At 36.4% G+C, this 15940-nt stretch overlaps 1 pseudogene; it reads right to left on the bottom strand.

Annotated features, from left to right (window-relative positions):
* Positions 1-3026: 3026 nt before the first annotated feature.
* On the bottom strand, positions 3027-3145 carry LOC111740751 (annotated as a pseudogene).
* Positions 3146-15940: the final 12795 nt, after the last annotated feature.

Raw genomic sequence — 15940 nt, 5'->3', positions numbered from 1 at the left:
TAGCTTAGAATCTATTCTGCTGCTTCAAAGATATTAACATACACTGATGCCTTACTGTATCGTGACCCACAAGTGCATGCAGTTTGACGTGGAGCACATCTAGAGCCCCCAACCTTACTCTCGCCTACCTTTTCAGCCATATTTACCATCTTTTGATTTTGGGATCAAAAATATGTTCTGGAACTGTACTCACACATATTTCTAAAAGTTAATACAGAAAACAATTCTATAATTAACAGTTCCACTACAGCTAGAAAATAAATGTTTGCTTACTAAATTTTAAATTAAACTTTGCTAGTTAAACATAATATAGAGAGAATTAAAAGGCAAGGAACTCCTGAAAAACATTTGCCACCAAGTGGAAATAAAGGACAAATAATACTGATATATAAAAAAGCTCATATAAATTGACAAGTAAAGCATGAATACCCTAATAAAATAATGGTCAAAGACAGGGATAAACAATTCACAAAAGAAGTTAAGTGTTTTATAAGCATTAAAAAATGTTCTATTTCATTAGGGATTAAAGAAAATCAAGGATAGGACCCTTTTTTAGATAAGTTCTTTTACTGACTAGTTTTCATGGTTGGTCTCTAAATATTGTATCATTAGAATGAAACTTTATCAGCTACCAAAATCTTGAATCTAGTAACCAATCCAAACTAGTAAGTAGTGCTAGTATTACCATTACATTTTAAGTTATTTTGTAGAGCAAACATGGTATCTTCACCCCATAACTTGCAAAAAGCATAATAAGCCTGCACAAAAATAAAATAGATTATTTCTCCATCTTCAGGGAGACAGTAAACAGCATCGGGTGTCTGGGGGAAAGTACTGTGATACAAACTTTATTTCTGAGATCTTTGAACAACTTTGAAGTGGTTCTGAGAAACAGAGGAGCAAATGAAAAATTAGTTTTTCTCATGGGTTGTAGGGTAGTATCATTTTGTGTGTGTGTGTGTGTGTGTGTGTGTGTGTGTGTGAGAGAGAGAGAGAGAGAGAGCGAGAGAGAGAAAGAGAAAGGATTACTAACTTGGACAAAATTCTGTGAAATTGATGTAAATCTAGACTTCCAAAACAACTGATAACCAAAGGGACTATGATATAATAGCCACATATTCTTTACTACTGTTATATTTTAGCTGATAAATATTACTGTTTAGCTGGAAAATATCTCACGGTTTTGGAAGTCATTGATTGTAGTTTTCATTATTTTGAACAATGGAGTTTTTGGAGGTTTTTATTCTTACCAGAATTCTTTTTCTTCATATTTGACTTCATATCTATAAAAAAGTACAAATAATCTGTCATAAAACATTTAAAAGAGTGAAATGAGATCTTTCTATCTTACTTAGAAATAAAATGATTGAACTTTATGATAGTGTTTTGATTCAGTTAATTTGTAGTTCTTTTTAATTAAAAAAGACAGTTTAAAATAGTCATATAATTATGAATATATTCTTTTTGTGTATACTTTTTAATTCTATGTATAAAGAAGTAAATGTATGTTTAAATATTCCCAACAGGAGGTCCACGTAAAGCATTATGATTTTAAATAGGCCACCCTGTATAAATGTGCGTATAAATATTTATACACATATATACATACATTATATGTCAACATTTCCTGTAAGTCCTATCTGCTTATAATTTTGATAACAAAAACAAATAAAGAATAGAATAAATAATAATCAAAATGAGAAAACTCTTCGACTCCTTTAGAGATCTCAAATATAAATTCTTTAAACATTTTCAATTTATTTATCAAAGAAATTGTCTCATTCCCTAGTGAACTCATGTAGTCCTTGTTTAAGATCTAGCCCAGGATTTAATGGCACAGTTCATTCAGCATAGGATAATGCTTAAAATGTAAAAATAATGCTTTCTATTTTTACAAATAATTCTCTGAAGTATTAATGAACTGTAAAAGAACAAGCAATCTAGTTCAGACTCTCTCTGCCTCACCCTTAATTTCTTCATTCACAGAGGTGATTTTCCTATAATAGTAATAGCTAGTTAGAATATATTTAATAAAGGATTGACTCTTAATTTAAAAGAGAGTAAAGTCCTCATGGTAAAATTCTTAGTAAGGGTTATGTGGAAGCTTTTTACTTTTCTTTCCCAAGAACACCTTAGCACAGTTACACATAATTAAAAAAATATATAGCTTTACCTGAAGCTGAATCTTCTTTGGAATAATGTTGGTGTGAGTTAATGAAAACCTCCTGTCTCAGGTCAATTCAAAGAAATAAATGAAATGGTCTTAGTATAAAATGATATATTAAAATATTTTTAGCTGATATATCATGTGCCACTTCCAATCACTAGATTGTTTTGGGCCTGGGAGGGTAAAAATAATCTTTTTTTAATTTATCCTAATACTCAACATCAAAAGGGCTAGCTAATTAGGCTCATGTATTGAAACTGTATTGAAAATATAACAAATTTAGAATTTATGAAAAATTTTATTTCTCCTTACAAATACAATGTTCCATATAAACATTAGCTTGTTCTGGATTATATTTAGCATCTTTTGGTACTTGTTTTTAAAATTTATCTATATGAAACTAGAAGTCTGATTTGTTATACTTTGTCATAATGAAGAGAAAACTCAAGTGATTTATCTACAGCTTATTAAGTAGGTTATCTTATAAAAGAACAAAAGAAAAACAAAACACACCAGGTAAAGGAATGACAAGGTTCATTAGTGAAAATCTAAACTAAAAAATATTCTAAAAGAAAGGCAGCTTTATTTTTTTTCAAGTCTACATATAGTAATCTGGTCAGGCTCCTAAGTGCTGCCTACTTGAACTAGTTGTGCTGCTCTAGTTTGATTTTTAAAATAGGGAAGAAATAAATAGGTAGACAAGCAGATAGAGGCAAATAAATGAATCGAATTGACAGCTATAGTTTTCTTTTCTTTTCTTTCTTTTTTTTTTTTTAGGCAGGGCAACCTTTGGTTGACCTCACAGATTGCAAGGACCTTGTCAGCTTCCAATCCCTTATTTTTTATTTTATTTTTTTTATGCCTACAGCACCTGGTCTTCCTAGGTGGTCTCCCATCCAAGTACTAACCAGGCCGGACCCTGCTTAGCTTCTGAGATCAGACGGGATCGGGCTTGTTCAGGGTGGCACGGCCTTAGACTATATTTTTATTTTCAAAGTAGTTTTAATAGTAATGCAGTGTTAAAATAAAAAACATTGAAATAAGCCATATACTTCTATTTGCTGTTTAATCAAAGATTTAAAGATCTTAGTGAACAAGTTCTTTAATTTCACTGATAATCTTGATAAATAAAGAATGAAGGTAATTATTTCCATGATTGAGATGAGAGACATAGAATTAGCTAAATTTCTAAATGGTTATTTAGAATACATGAATAGTTATTGTTGCACAGAACATTTTGGAGGTCATATTTGGAGTCTAAATATTATTTATATTTGTGTTTCTATAAAAATTCCTTGATATCAATAATTGCTATTTGTTGAATGGAAGAATAAATAGACCAAACTGACAAACTGTCCTTGTAATGAAAATAATCAGAACTAAAAATGGCTTAGTTGACAATTTTGATAATAATTTTATTAGACTGACCTGTAAACAGTCTAGTTCATTTTTGTATGCTTCACTCAAGTTGAATTGCCCATTGTGGCTCTATTATATGGGCCCACAAAAATGTCTTATCTATTGGTTAATGGGATAACCAAGCTCTTTATCAGGAAATAGTGTGGGACTCTTCTATATTCATTTCTTTAAAATTATTTTGCTGTTAAATATTCCATAAACTCAGATTAGATTAATGCTTCTCTTATTCTCAAGACAGAAGTAATAAGCTTTCATTTTCATATGTATATGTTTTGGGTGATAATCATAGCTCATATGTAATGAGTGTACATTGGTACTATTATTGTCCTATTTTACAAATGAGAAAACTAAGACTTAAGGAGAGATAGTAACTTTTCCAAGTTATCACAAAAATGGAGTGAGCAAACTATCACAAGCTGGGATGCAACTGAGGCCTGTCTGACTTGAGTCCAAGTGCTCACATTCACTTTTAACAGCCTTTTAGTGAGGAAGATAATTATAGCACATGTATTTTTTGGGAATTTCATAATGGAAGTCATAAGAGTATTTTCTTGGATAAAGTTGTGAAGAGGGCATGGGCATGAAAAAGAAAAAAAAACATCAAATATTAAAGAAACACGTTATTTCAGAAAACATTCATTATATATTTTGACATTTTAGAGGCACAGGAAGTGGTCACAATAAGGTGTATGTGACAATGAAATAGACTTATTCTTAGGAATATGCACTGTCATTTTATTTAAATCATCTCTAGCAGCAGATTAGAGTGAGATTCCAGCTTTCATCCCAGCTTTGATAAGAAACAGGGGAGTCCATGTATTTTTGCATTCAGTCCTTGCATATGTTTCTAAAATGTCTAATGAGATCCCTCTTCTGAGTCAGCTGAGGATGCCCAGTTTCATTTCAAGGGACTTCAGAATCAGCTTCTCTGGTCTCACTCCTGATCTCCTGTCATCTTTTTGCTCATATCTAATTCTACAATTAGAGACAAAATAATTAAAAGTCTGCTTCAGGTAACATTTTGGTATGAATAACTTCGGCTTAACCAATAAACAACTGTAAATGACAAGTTCCTTGCCTGGAAGGGTTACCATCGAGAGGAAAAAGAAAAGTACAGGAAAGCCGGTAAAAAATGAACTTCGAACACTTTACACTTTAGGGTCAGATCTGTTTGCTTTCTCTTGGGCAGGGCAAAAAGAAGGAAACAACACATACTAACATGAAGCTGCTTCTAAATGCCTACCATACCTTTTCTAGTTGGATCCCCATCATTTCTCTATGAAACATGCATTCTTATGGTTTTTCCATTTTTCACATGAACACTTGAGTTCTGGAAAGTTAAGTGACTTGTTAAAGATCTCATAGAGTTGGGATCAGTTTCAGAACCCATACACTTTCTTTTCCAACATTATACAAAAAAAGGTGTGCAGAGAGCCAAATAGGTAGCTCTCCTTCAGATTAGTTTTCTTCTTTCCCCCTTCCTTCATCTTCTTCTTTTTGATAGGATAGACTTTGTATAAAACAGTTCAGTTTTAGGGACTTGTTGATTTGGCATCACTGAGAGAGAGTCTGGGGATTGTTTAAGTTAATGCAATGGCTTATTTATCGATATACAGAGGCCTCTTCCTTTTCCTGGCAAAAAGGAGGCATTCACAGTATTTGCTGAGTGAAAGACTAGCCATGATAACATTACTTTTGTCTGTTTTCTGTGTGCATGCTGGGCTTTAAAACATGTCTGGAATTTTCTGTAGAATCATAAGATGTTGAAGTTGGAAGAATACTCAAAGAACATCTAAGAAACCCCTTATTTACAGATAAAAAACTGAGGCCCTGAAAGGATAAATGTATGATTTGTGATCACTTTTGTGCTTATCAACCTTATTGGGACAGGGACCTAAAGCTTTATTTCTGGCATGCTCTTGAGAGCGTCACTATACAATCTCTCATTTTAGCAATTTTTTTTAAATGAGGTAAGAGAGGTTGGGGTTCTAACACAGTGTATTATGCCATTAATTTCCCATTTTTCTAACTGTCCTTCTGATGGAGTATAGTTGATTGAATGGTGGTCTCCCAAAATGTATGTCCATATCCTAATCCCTGGAACCTGTGAATGTCAATTTATTTGGAGAAAGAGTCTTTGCAGTTGTAATTAAGTTAAAGATCTTGAGCTGATGAGATCATCCTGGATTATTTGGGTAGACCCTAAATCCAACGGCAAGTGTTTTTATAACAGGCAGAAGGAGATTTGAGACTGGTGGAAGAGGAGAGGACATATAGGAGAAGACAATGTCAATATGGAGGCAGAGATTAGAGTGGTGTGGCCACAAGCCAGAGAAGCCAAGGAATGCAGACAACTACCAGAAGCTGGAAAAGACAGGGAAGGATTCTCCCCAAGAGCCTTTGGAGATAGTGCAGCCCTGCCAAAACTTTGATTTCTGACTTCTGGCCTCCAAAACTGTGAGAGAATATATTTCTGTTTTAAGCCACATAGTCTGTGATAATTTGTTATAGCAACTTCACGAAACGAATCCGTGGGGGATGAAGTGATATTATAGAACTCATGTTACATATATAACATCATAGACCCGATGTCCTTTCTCTCATTCCTGACTTCGCACACTCTAAGGGACGGTGGGTGTCTGCTGGTGGGAGTGGACATCTGAAGAACTTCAGGGACGGATGAGTGGTTTTGTTGCAACCTGGACAGGCAATAATGACCTTTTGGCAAATGACAGGGATTTTATATGAAAGTCTCCCAAAGAAAGACTTGGGAACATTAGGGCAAACAAAATGAAGGAGCGAGAGGGGGACTGACCATTCCCTGATTTGTGGTCACACTCTTTCAGTCCTTGGTGTCCTCACACTCCTTCCTGGATACCCGTGAACCCTTCTCTCCACGTCACTTGCTCTGAGAATTCTTTTCCCCTACTCATACTTCTCCAAGTTCTGTCCCATTTCTTCATTTCCTCAGGGCTTTTTTTTTTTTTTTTTCAGGGCTAACTACCACCTCCAAATTAATATGTTGCAAGGAGATAAAGGCTGATTATTACTCATTGTTATCTTGTTTTAATAACATCTTTTGGAACTGAGCTTGGATGCATTAGCCCGAGGAGGGAAGTCAGTGGGGGTTTCACGCAGGATCTACACCAGCCTAAGGAGGAGACATTTTGGATGGAGAGGAACATTCCTCCTATCCTTGTCATACCTCATCAAGGCCCACCTAGTTCACAAGGAGCTCTGTGTGTAAGCATTTTCCTATAGCCCCGATGTATGGGGAGAAGAAACTCTAAATATAGAAGAAAAGGAGCTCTTTCATCTAAGCTGGACTATGTCATGAATTTCTATAAGTGATATAATGTTATTTTGCCTCTTGGTAAGCTTTCTACTTAGACATGATTTTCTTTTCTTTCATTCAATTACTTAACCTTTCTGTGCTTCAGTTTCTTCATCTTTAAAATGGAGATAATAATGATACTTCCCTCATAGGCTTATTGTGAGGATTAGATGAGTTAATCCCAGTGAGCTTTCAGAGCAGTTCCTGAAACATAGTGAGAACTCAATAACTGTTAACTATTATTAGTTACTAGAGAGAAATACCTCCTCCGATTTCTGGTTTCTGTGAGGAGGGATTACCCCTATGTATTTCCAACTTTTCGACCAATTTCTTACTCCTCCTAGTGATGTGTTTGCCTAGTGACAGCCATTATTCCAATTTCCTTGATTGTGGGAGGTATTCTATTAAAAGTCCTGAGCATGAGGAGATTTTGTATCTTTCTTTTGCACACTCCATTGAGAGAAGCAGAGACAGAGATCTGGGTAAGTGTATCTGCCTTGTGGTCCCAAACTTTCCCTAAGATGGGCTGTTCTGAGGATCAAGCTGGGGAGTGAACAAGCCCATTTTGATTCTCACAGTAAGCTAAGTCCTTTATCTTAGTTTGTATCAGTAATAGAGCTGATATTTTGTTCACTAGCTGACTCTTTTTTCTTATTTTTTATTGGTTCAGAGCTCACATTGAGATTCCTTGAAAATACCAACATAGTTATCATTGTCAGGGAAAACTTACGGCAGGATGAAGAGAGGCTTATTTGAGAAAAAAAATCTGTGTCTAAGTAAGCTCATCAGTGTTCCCAGTGTTTGAAGGCAGAAGGCGAGGCCGGGGACCCACGCTCCCCCCTATTACCAGTTCACCCATTGAACCAACTTGCTCTTTTGTCTTTCTAAAACTTCCTAAGTTAATCAGCAATGAAAGAACATCTGAAGTCACTCTTTCTTCACACACTTGTGTTCCCCTGAAGAAGCCGTTAAGGATACATCAACAATGCCATGCTGCAGAATGAGAAAAATTGTGCAGTGAGGAGATCATAAACAGAAGATTTTTATTCCTGAGCAAGCAAAATGAAAATTCAGCAAACAAATCGAAGAATCAAGATAAAGACCTAAAAGATGAAATGGGAACACAAACTATATAGCAAGGAACATAAAACAAAATCCTCTCAACACTCTGGCGATTACTCTGGTTCTGCAATGAGTCAGAGTGAGCAAAATACTCTTAGAGAAAAGGGATCACGCTTGTAGAAATATCAACATCTCGCATCAATATATTACTTTGTATTGCACAAAGTGCCTTCACATCTGTTTCCTTACATGATTTTTAAATGAACTCTGTGGTGTTTGTAGGGGATAATAACAGATGTGAAAAAAAGGACACTCTAGTAGGTAAAAACTTCAGGTGATGGTTAACTGAACCAATGGGTATCTGAACCAATAATAAATGAAAGTTCTCTTTTATTGCATAACCATTTCTTCCACTTTTGGTAATGGCTGGAAAGATACCAAAGCTATTTTTTTCTTTCTTACTGTCTTGGGGACTGTGACTCTGCCTTTCAAATTATGAGATTGAAAAAAATCTTTCATTGTCTACCATTGTAAAAACACATGAATTCTTCTACCAGTGCCTGAATTCAGAAGTTTTATGGGTTTTTTAATGGAAGATTTGGACTTGTTAATTTTAATAGTGACTCAGAATAACAAGATTGTCTGTCTAAATAGATTCAAGGGTGCATTGAACAATGATTTCATTGATAAAGGTAGAAGATATATAACTAGGAACAGAAAAACTAAAGGCCTTGAATGAGTTAGCTGTGGATTTGATCACAAACACAACCTTGTTTTGGGGATTTACATGAGCACCCTCAGAAGTGGGCCAATAAAGAAATGAACATGGTATTTAAAGTACAGATATACATGTATTCTAGAAAGTAATGGTCAATTCTTACCTTGGTGGGTCTTGCCAGGAATCCATGTTGGTAAACAGATGTTACCATGTGCTGGAACTTCATCTATCAAGTTATTAAGACATGTTTTCTCCACTTATTATTTGGTAAACATCCTCCGTTTGCTTGTTCCTTAGGGCAAAGTTCCAGAAGACACCATATTCTGTGGTTGTGGTTGGCAGTATCTGACAAGGATTTCCTGAAGCTGTCCTTGAAAAAGCCATCTGATAGTCTATCTCCCTACTACAGGTCATTTTTCATTTCTGAATGTCTTTGTATTAGCTTTCGGCTCACTCGTAGAGGGTTAGGGGCAACCCGCTACTCTATCTGACTTATTGATACTTGTTTCCTATAAGCTTTATTTCCTAGAGCTGAGTTTCTTCCCCAGTCTCCTCATCAATGTCATGGTCTTCGACTAACTGTGAAAATTACCATTATAGGAATTACTGAAGATCTCCTTCCATCGGCTCCGATGAAATGACCCCTGGTCAGGTCCTATACTAGCCTTACATTTTTGTTGCTGTTGAATGAATGTTCTTTTACCACAGTCAGTGGTGAAATGGACTTTCCTGCTGAAGTGGAAGCTGCTACGGTTCCCCCCGCCACCCCCCAACATCTACTGTTTCTGTCATCTGAATTCAGTCCCCTATTACTCAAATAATGCTCCTTTGCTTGTGTGGTACGTTTCATACAAGCCGCTTTTTAACTCCAATTACGTATGGAGATATTACTTTAATAATAGACTAGAAGTCAAAGGAATTGATAAGACTGTTATAATGGTGAATGAAGATAATAACTTTTTAACTGGTACATATGGAGACCAAATCGACAAATAGATAGTACTAAGGGAAAAAAAGGAGGGACTATTTTAAAAGTATGTTTATTTCAGAGATTAATCAGGTTGTATGCAGGCATTGATTCTTTATAGAACACAGAAATTAAGGATGTTCAATTCTTCAGAACAGTTCTGGGAGATAATTTTTTTGTTATTGTTGTGGCAGAGACGTGTAGGTATCTTTCAGTATTATTTTCCACTTCTTCTTCAGTAATACAATTCTTGAATTTTAGCTGGGCAAATGGCTGCCCAGAATAAAAACTATGATTCCCAGCTTCTCTTAAAGCTAGTTTTGTCATATGACTGAATCCTGGCCAATGAAATGTAAATGATAGCAATGTGAAAAACTTCCATGAAGTTTTGTTAAAAGAAGAGGATGTAGTCTTATCTTTTTAACCTTCTAGGTGGCTGGGATGCAGAAGTGATGGCTCTATTAACATATTTCTATCTACTCGAGCTTTACCTTGAGAGAAAAATAAAATTTCTTATTTAAGCCACTGAGATTTTGAGATTTCTCTCATTTGCAGCCCATAATAATATTAACTATATTATTTTGAGATTTCTCTCATTTGCAGCCCATAATAATATTAACTATAAAGCTTACAAGGGCACAGTGAGTTGAATCGCATCTCCTCAAAAAAGGTATATCTACGTTCTAACCCCTAGTGCATATGATGTGACTTTATTTGAAAATAAGATTTTCGTAGATATAATTAAGGATTTTAAGATGAGATCATTTTGGATTTAGATTGGTCCCTAAATGCAGTGATGTGTCCTTAGGAGAGTAAAGAGAGGGAGACCTAAGACACAGAGAGACACAGGGAAGAAGGTCAGGTAAAGACAGAGGTGGACAGAGGAGTGATGCTGCTGCAGGACAGGGTAAGCCGGGGGCCACTGGAGGCCGCGAGAAGCCAGGAAGGAGTCTCCCCTAGAGTCTGCTGACGCGGTGAGAGAACTCATTTCTGTTGCTTTAAGCCGCCGGTTTGTAGTATTTGTTACAACAACCCTGGGAAATTAATACAAAGGATAACACTTATTTTTTTAATGTACAAATAAAAGATTCATCTAAGTCATAAAATGATAATTTAAGCACAGACATGATGATTTCTTCTTGGGCACTGTATTTATGCCAGGCTTGGAGTAAGTCATTAAAACCATTAATCTGTCATTTAGAAATAAGTCATTTGTCTCCCAGAACATATTTATCTTCTCCATAGGACCAATTCTATCAGCATATAAGAAATCAATTGCACTTATATGTAGGTATAAGTTTCTCTTTGAAGATTCATCAACTGACTAATGCTCATCAATGGAAATCAAATTAACAGCTTTTGCTTAAAATGATATTGCCTTTCCTGGGCAAATAGATAAAGTGTTTTACTCTCTTCAGAAGAAACTCAGGTTCTGTAGTAACAAAAAGCAACCATCAGGTTTGACAATAAAATAGAATGATTACAAACACCATTTATTCATTTTTCAGAATGACAAACACTACATTAAAAAGCAGTTATTAAAAGAAACAGTACAGCTGAGTACCGATGGGCACTATAAGTATGTCGAGCTGATTTGCCACTACTGAGAATGAACCTTAATTGACAGTACTTTGCGTGTGTGTAGGGGTGGGATTTGCAAATAAGCATTTTATTTTCATAAACACTTTATTAATTATTCCACCAACTAGAGATTCACTAGTTTGTGAACATTCCACTCTCAGAACGTCGCCTGATGGGTTAAGGAGGACACTCATTCTCTTGGTAACTGCGATGGCTTGAATATTGTCACTCTACTCATTTTCTTCTTCCCACTTCTAAATATCTGAATGGCTTCCTATTGTACTTAGCATATAATACATGTTTCTTAACATAACCTTAAGACCCTAATGATGTGACTCTTGCCTCTTAGCCTAGCTGTTCTATCGCATCCCATATTGCCTTCCATGCAGGCACCTTTCTTTTCAGTTCTGTGAACAAGCCTGACTCTGTCTCAGCAGTTCCCACATGCTGTCTCTCTGCCCGGAACACTCTTTCTCCAGCTCTTTATCTGGTGAACTCCCATTTGTTCTTCAAGTCTCAGCTTTTATGCAGTGCTCTCAGATAGGTTTATACTTCGTGGCACTTATCATAATTTGTAATATTTTGATTTGCTTTTTATATTGTCTTCGTTTACCTGTTTAATGTTTGCTTTTTGTTCCATAGCCTCCCTAATGGGACTACGGCTGTTCCTCTGTACTCTTTATCTTCCCTCTGAAAGTGGCATGCTACCTAGGACATAGCAGGCACTCAAGAAATATTTGGTGAAGGGATGAATTAAAACAACATTTTTAGTGAGGATACTTAATGCACCATAATAGCTCAAAAGCAAATTTAGGCTACCTAAGACATAAACGAAGTTATAATAAGGAAAATCTAAGTTGATGGTGTGAGAACAGTGTTTCTCAAAACTGCCGGCCATTAAAATTGCCTAAGAAGCTTTTATAAAATGATGATGTCCAGACCCCACTCCAGAAGTTCTGATTTATTAGGTCTGAGATGTGACCTGAACATCAGTATTTTTACAAATTCTGATGTAGCCGGGATGGAAAACCATTGATGCAGATTCTGGGTAATAACTAATAATAGGACGTAATCTTTTCCTCTGATATCTTCTTTCATTTTATTGCTATTAATAATTTCATTCTGACTAAGTTTTATGCACAAAGGTGGCAATGATTGGAAGGAAGGAATATAAAAATATAAATCCTTATATTTTGTAAGTTACCTTGACATAAATATCTGCAGCATATTTTGCATGGCGAAATATAAAATGCTTTGCCATCAAGTGAAATTGTATAGAGTAAACAATGTTACTTTTGGATTAAAAAAGAGTAACCTTTGTGACTGCTCTTACAAGCCATGATGTGAACCTAAGTTGTGGGAAAACAAGAAAGTGTGTCAGAAAGGTCTACGTTATCTTTTGTTACTTGTACAAGAAACTGATTTCAATTGGAAAAGGAATGCCCACATTTCTCTCTTCCCATAAATAAAGCCTAAGGCATTCCTACACGGTAAGATGTTACTGTGCTGGAATTTCTTAGCTCTATCTACGCAAATGGTCCTGAAGAACAAACACCATGGTTAGGTAGGAAATATGCTGTGTTGAGAAAGGAGCTGCTTGCTGTGGTGGAGAAATGTGAAAAATGAGGACTGTTCTATTGCTTTTAGGAGTTCCAGTTCTTTGCTTTGCAAAATCTTCAACACTTGATCTTATTTTGTAAATACATTTCTCCATAAGGTCACTGGAGGTTCTGCAAGATTTCATAAGGAAAGTAAAATCCCGATGTTTATATTATACTGTAACTACAAAATAAAATAATTGATAAATAAAAAAATTAAGACTTTTGGATGATGTTGGAAATCTAATGCTTTTTATTATCCTTATAATTTTAGTAGAGGTGAGACTTAGGATAGTGGTCTGAGATAATAAATTTTAGAGGTAATTTCTCAAGAGCATTAGTTTTGATGAATTTATAACCAGATCTGTTAGCAGAGTCATAATAACAGGGAATGTGGTGAGGCAAAAGAAAATATTTGTGGTAAAACAAATTGATAAGCAAAGCTTTTAAGACCGAATGTTCTTGCTGCTAAGGTAGATCCAATTTAGTGTTTCTTTCTCAACATCAGGAATTTATATAAAGAAGGTACTTGAAATACTAAAATCTGAATACATATTATTGAAGCAAAAATGTCTACTTCTGGGAAAAATTAAACGATATTACAATGAGGCTGATAAACTAAAACCTGGAACTGACATAAACCAACAGTAAATTGGAGAAAATAAAGGAAATTTAAGTGCCAGATGCATCTTTGACCGATACTACTGGTCACATACCAGTTTCTTAAAAAGCCCCACCCACACCAAACTTGCCAACTGTTACTGAAAAACAAGTTTGGTACAAGAATGTTATATCTTATATACCAAAGGATAAAGATAATACTTATTTACTGACATTTATGGATAGTATAATCCTTAGAGCACTTAAATTAAATGCTAAAGCTAATCCTCTTTACATAATAGACCTCATTAGAATTTGGATGAGAGGACTCAAGGCTAAAGCAAAGTCTTGGGCACTAAATTAATATTTTCTACAATTTCTTAAAAATGTATAACCTAAAAAAAGGGAAACAGAACTTTCCATATGACACATCCCTTTGGGGCTTATTTTACACAGAAATTCCTTTTAGCAGCTTCGTAAGAAAGGGGTATATATGGTAGACTTTTTCCATGCTGAAAACTATAGATATTCACATTTATTTGAATCCTTTTTTTTTTCTGCATAGATCTTAAAATGTCTTTTTCTTTTATGTTTATTATGATTCATCACTAATGCCATTTATAATTTCAGCCCTGGTAAGGCATGGGTTCCAGGGCGCTGAGAAGGTAACTTGTAAGAGCTGGTGCTTAGAGGTCATTCTCTGACAGGCAGAGGGAGTGAATGACCCTGAGGCCAGCATCCCCTTGTGAAAATGTCCCAGTGCTGAGGACAGAACCTGGCCCTTCTCTCCCCTGCTGAGCCATCCGTGGTCTGGGTGTCTGCTCAGGCCAGGTTTCCAAGAGCCGGGGCTGGGTGTGTGAGAGTGACCGGCCCGAGGTTGCAGGCCATGAAGCTGGGACATTGGGGTTAAGGGTGGACCAGGAAGTAAAGCCTCCAGTTAAGAATACTGGCAGAGAATGAAAACGGAGAGCTAGAGAGAATAGATGGGTGTGAATCATGCAACTGGAAAAACTGAATGGGCAGGTTTGGGAGGTGGAAGCTTGAAGAATTTTGTTAGAGGCTGTAAGACTGTGGCTGAGCTTGCTTCAGACACTTAGGTCCCGTCAAGCAGTTTATACTCTGTGCTGGATGGCACGGTTCCTTCTGCTTCCTGACATCTTCCTCTCTCTGTTAACCGAAAAGGTTTGAAAGAGAAGAGTGAAGATGGTCAATCAAAAGAACAATTCCGGGGTAGGAATCTGCAACATGGCTCATTAACAGCCCATTGGGACGCTTGCATTGGGAGACCCTTTCAACTGTAGCAGAAACAAATATTTTTGGGAAAAAAAAGAGAGGAAAAAAAAGGGTTTCACATTCAAACTCTAAAGTTTGTGATTTTTATGTTTCCCCTTCCCCTCTGCCCAAGCTACTATATGCTCCTTTAAATGCTTGCTCTGAGGGAAGAACAACCAGCAGTTGGGTGGCCCACGGCACTATCAGGTCAGGAGATATGTGCCATGAGAGAAGCAAGGCTGGCTTCCAGAAGGTCAGTACAGCTGCGGCGGTGACTGCCACCACGATGACCACTTTGGACGCTGCCGATGCCAATGCTACTCTGAGGAACAGAGTCTTGTCTGCTGAAATATACCCCTACATTTAAAAATGTTTGTATACTTAAGGGCATTTCATTTCGGAACAAAAATATATGGTGTGAAGCCAGGAAGTTAAATATTTTAGTAATTTGTTACATCACCTGAAATTTGTTTCATTTATTTTTGAGTCATTTTAAGGCCTAGAGGATACAGGGATGACCTTCCAAACATTCAACAGACTCTATGGCATGGGCACCGGTCATGGGAAATGAACCCACTCCAGTGCTTGAGGAGGGTTGCAGGAGCTCCCTGCTCTGCTTAGTATTGGCTCTGCAGCTGCAGGATAGGGTGGGGAGAGCAGGAGTGTGTGTGTGTGTGTGTGTGTGTGTGTGTGTGTGTGTGTGTGTGTGTGTGTGTGTGTGTGTGTGTGGTGGCGGGAGGAGGGGCAGGATCAGAGCATCCACTAACTAATCATCAATATAGAAGTATTTACATCTTGTACCCACAGGTTGAGCCCGGGAGCTGAGTATTAGTCCTGATCATGGAAATGGCTTGCTTATCCTCAGCCTATTTTACTTTAATGACATCTCTCAGCTCTTCAGAATTGCGCTTATCTGTCTATGTCCCCATTTCTCCAGCATGGGCTGTTTTTGTTGGCTTCTGAATGATAAGTTTTCCCCACACCTTTTCCCCAAAAGCATTTGTATTAAGATATTCATTCAGAGAGTGTCCTGCAGACCTCTATATTTCTTTATGGTTTGAGATTTGTCACATTAACTCTTTGTATTTGCAGAGAACTGAAACTGTACCATATCCAAATGTTTTGAGATCTTCAGATGGTTGTTAGGAACCAACCAATATAAAAAAGGGACTTTTAAATTCAAATTCTTCTAACAGAGTCTAACTCCCCACAGAATGGCTGT

Source organism: Pteropus vampyrus, unplaced genomic scaffold (genome assembly GCF_000151845.1).
Source record: "Pteropus vampyrus isolate Shadow unplaced genomic scaffold, Pvam_2.0 Scaffold67, whole genome shotgun sequence".
Lineage (NCBI taxonomy): Eukaryota > Metazoa > Chordata > Mammalia > Chiroptera > Pteropodidae > Pteropus > Pteropus vampyrus.
This window is presented reverse-complemented; position numbering and strand designations above follow the sequence as displayed.